The following is a 4,593-nucleotide window of genomic DNA, read 5'->3' on the forward strand; positions in this document are numbered from 1 at the left end:
AGAAATTTTAACCAAAGTATGTTATAGACTTTTCATTAAGACCCTAAAGAATCATATCAACTTGTGGAAAATGGGCATCCGATGACCCCTTTAAAGCTTATCTATATTGAATTGAATTGAATTGAATTGAATTTAAGCTTAAAATTAATTGCCACTTCAAACCACATATGTGGTTTCAACAACCAGATGCATTTACACTTGTCCAGTTTCGTCTGGAATGCGGCCCAGACCCCCCTCCTGAAGTGGTTTGAGCAATCGGATTTAAATCCATGACGAAAGCATTTCAGAGGTCATTTACACCTGGCCTTTTAAAGATCGGATAGCTATCCGATCAGACAAAATGCATTAAGTTAATGCACTAAAATTATTTGACTGTAAACTGCTTTAATTTGGAGTGAGAGATACGGGGGAGTGGCTTCATTACATCAGATATATATCACTTTGCTCACAGCTGATTGGTCCAGTTTGGGTTTGCGATCTCTAAACCAGAATAAAACCTGCTCTAGAGCAGGGTAGCCGTGTACTCAGGGTAGCCTGAAAAGAGTTCGCTCAAACTAAACACGGACTTACCTGGGAAAAAAACAATACCGGCTTTGTGCAACAGGCCTCGGGGCAGTTGAAAAAGTCCACAGTGGGTGTCACACCAAAAGACTAAAAAAAAAGAACGGCCAAGGTGGGTAATACCAGAGCTGAATGTTGTCACAGAGCTTTGGTTTTCCTTTGGAACCCATTTTAAAAAAGCTTGCAGGCCACTGATGTCATTGCCTGCATAATCATGCAGTGAAAAACAGTAGGTTTTGTGATAATAATAGTTTAGTGAATGGCGGTCAAGATGGAAAGACTCCTTTCCACACAACACGTAAACTGCTTTAATTTGGAGTGAGAGATACGGGGGAGTGGCTTCATTACATCAGATATATATCACTTTGCTCACAGCTGATTGGTCAAGTTTGGGTTTGCGATCTCTAAACCAGAATAAAACCTGCTCTAGAGCAGGGTAGCCGTGTACTCAGGGTAGCCCGAAAAACGTCTCAGGTTACGTATGTAACCCTGGTTCCTCGAGGGAACGAGACGCTGCGTCGAAAACGCTAGGGGAACGCCTTCTGCGACCCACGCTCTGAATCACATGTCGTCTCCATTCCCTCCGCCAGATCCAACTGCGAACCCCGCGAATGCAGCCGCCGCTCCGACTCGATGGAAGCGGGGCCAGCACCGCGAGGAACGCTGGCGAAGGCTCCCTCCTCAAAGAGAGCCGAGGAACTCAAGAGTTCGCTCAAACTAAACGCGAACTTGGGAACCTGGGAAAAAAACAAAACCGGCTATGTGCAACAGGCCTCAGGGCAGTTGAAAAAGTCCACAGTGGGTGTCACACCAAAAGACAAAAAAAAAAAGAAAGGCCAAGGTGGGTAATACCAGAGCTGAATGTTGTCACAGAGCGTTTTCCTTTGGAACCCATTTTAAAAAAGCTTGCTGGCCACCTGCTATCCTATGGTGGCAAAGGGGGCTTCTCAAAGTGAAGATGCCTATTTCCTAGTCCGGCCTTTCTGATGCTTCAAGTTTAGAGTCCTGCTTAGCATCAGAATGCGATGGTCTAGTAAGTACGTATGGCTACGCCATAAATGTTTCCACCACCCATGGTGAAGAAAATACTATTAAATTTATAGTTTGAAGAATATATTATGTTAAAAAATCTATACTTTCATTTTATTAATGCAATGCATGTAATAATCTTCTGTGGTCTCCCAGTGGTTTACATGCATAGTTGGAATTATGTGATTCAATTATGTGACACATGCTAAGGATCCTTCACATTAAGGAACTGCAAATGGAGCATGCAATAATGCCCCAGAAGTAGCAATCTAAGAAGAACAAGAAGAAAAATACTCATAAAAAGAAAGCTGCATTGGATTTGGGGGCAGAGGATAGAACTTGATTGCCTGCATAATCATGCAGTGAAAAACAGTAGCTTTTGTGATAATAATAGTGTAGTGAACGGGGGTCAAGATGGCAAGACTCCTTTCCACACAATACGTGGAAAGTTATGTTCTGATGAGATCAGGTGTGTTGACAACAAAGGATGCCTTTTGTTTTAACATAACAACACTACCTCTTGTGGGGAGGGGGGTTAACATTAACATAAAGTAACCCTCATGAAGGAACTGCCTTATGGCGCTTTTCCACTGCGTGGTACAACTCGCCTCGGCACGGCTCAGTACGGCACGGCACGGTTCGGCTCGGCACGGTTTGCGTTTCCACTGCAGTTCAGTACCGCTTTAGAGTGGGTGGGATTATTCACATGTCGTTATAGTTGCGCCGCCTCTACTACCATGACTACTAAAAAAAACTTATTCATTCCGCGTCGCCCCATCAAGCTCTCGCTGGATCCGCTCCCTCAACCGTATCATTTGTGGAAGGATAAGGATGTCAGCATTTCATGGATCAAAGACTGATCCAATCACCATGTGGTCTTTCACTGATCACAATAATACTGTAACCCCCACCCAGGAACTGCTTTGTTCTCCCTTACTCTTATCCAGAGGTGGAAAGAGTACGAAAATATTCTACTCAACTAAAAGTACCATTACATTAATTAAATTTTACTTAAGTACAAGTAAAAGTACCAGTCTAAAAATCTACTCAAGTAAAAGTAAAAAGTAGCTCATTTAAAATTTACTCAGAGTAAAAATTACTTACATTTTAACAGTGGGAGGGAGGCAAAAATGAGATAGGCCTATAAATCTCAAACCAGTTGTTTTTAAGTAAAGAAATCAGTTATTTAAAATAATAAGACATTTGGACTGTTATTGTCACAGATCGGCCAGGCTCAACCACTTCCCAATCACAGCGAACACCATCACCTGAGTACTAATCACACGCACCTGTCACAAATCAACAATCACCCTCAGCTCCCATACAAAAGCACACACCTACTGTCACGCCCGTCACCAACGCCGCTTTCTCTTCCACGACAGTACTTACCGTTCCCATGGCCAGACCAGTGCCCTTCTCTGGCTCGGCGGAGGAGTGCAGTCGGTAACGGGAAGACCACTCAGTCAGAGACACGTACGTCACAGCGTGGGTCCACTACTCCTACAAGTTGGTAAATTGCATGAAGAGTCACTCCATCTCCTGGTTCTGGAGGAATCCACCGCTGATGTGATCCTGGGGCGCCCCTGGTTGGTGCAACACGACCCTACCATCTCTTGGAGAACTGGTGAGGTCCTGAAGTGGGGCAGCACCTGCTTTCCTGACTGTTTTCCTCACCTTCCTCAGCCAGCACCCCTGCAATCCGAGGCCCTCACACTCTGCTCCACCTCCATCGAAAGCCCGGTCGAGAAACAGTCAGTCGACATTCCAGCCTGCTATGCCCCCTTCAGTGAAGTATTCTGCCCGAAGAAGGCCTCCCAGTTACCTCCGCACCGGCCATGGGACTGTGCCATTGATCTGATTCCGGGTGAGCCAGTGCCCCATGGACGAATTTATCCCTTGTCACTCCCTGAACAGAAGGCCATGGAGGAGCATATCGAAGAGGCTTTACAGCAAGGTTACATTCGCCCTTCTACGTCCCCTGCTACTTCCAGCTTCTTCTTCGTGGCCAAGAAGGACGGGGGTTTGAGGCCCTGCATCGACTACCGGGCACTCAATAAGAGCACCGTGAAGTTTCGCTACCCACTTCCCCTCGTTCCAGCGGCTTTGGAACACCTCCGCGGAGCCACCGTCTTCACCAAGTTGGACCTCCGCAGCGCGTATAACCTCATCCGTATACGTGAGGGGGACGAGTGGAAGACCGCCTTCGTGACACCTACTGGGCACTATGAATATCTTGTCATGCCGTATGGACTGGTAAACGCCCCCTCCGTATTCCAGGATTTTATGCACGAAGTACTCTGGGAGTATCTGCACAGGTTCGTCCTCATCTACATAGATGACATTCTAATCTACTCCCGGAGCATGGCCGAACATCGCCACCACGTTGCGGAGGTCCTAGAGCGCTTGAGAGAGTTCCATCTGTTCCTCAAAGCCGAGAAGTGTTCCTTCCATCAGTCCTCGGTTCAGTTCCTTGGCTATGTCATCGATGACGGTGGTATCCAGATGGACGAGGGGAAGGTGGAGGCCATCCGAAACTGGCCAGTTCCAACCACCGTCAAGGAACTTCAACGTTTCCTGGGATTCGCAAACTTCTACAGAAGATTCATCTACCATTACAGCTCCATAACCAGTCCACTCACTAATATGCTCCAAAATAAGCCCAAATCTCTGTCCTGGTCACCAGCCGCCACGGAGGCCTTTGAAGTCCCTAAGAAGGCCTTCACTTCTGCCCTGCTCCTCATCCATCCAGACCCAAATAAACCGTTTGTGGTTGAGGTTGACGCTTCCACTACAGGAGTCGGAGGCGTACTTTCTCAGCAGCAGGGGACACCAGCCAAACATAAAATGTTGAATACTCATCTGAAATTATAAGAAAAAAAATGAAAATATACTTTAAATATGAAATTAAAACCACCAGTAGGTGTCAGCAAATCACTGTTAATATTGTGAGTCATTGCGATTGAACCGAATCATTTAAACGGTTGATTCATTCAGGAACGAAAC

The sequence above is a fragment of the Sinocyclocheilus rhinocerous genome, unplaced genomic scaffold, assembly GCF_001515625.1.
Source record: "Sinocyclocheilus rhinocerous isolate Xijiao unplaced genomic scaffold, SAMN03320098_v1.1 scaffold952, whole genome shotgun sequence".
In the NCBI taxonomy this organism is placed as follows: domain Eukaryota; kingdom Metazoa; phylum Chordata; class Actinopteri; order Cypriniformes; family Cyprinidae; genus Sinocyclocheilus; species Sinocyclocheilus rhinocerous.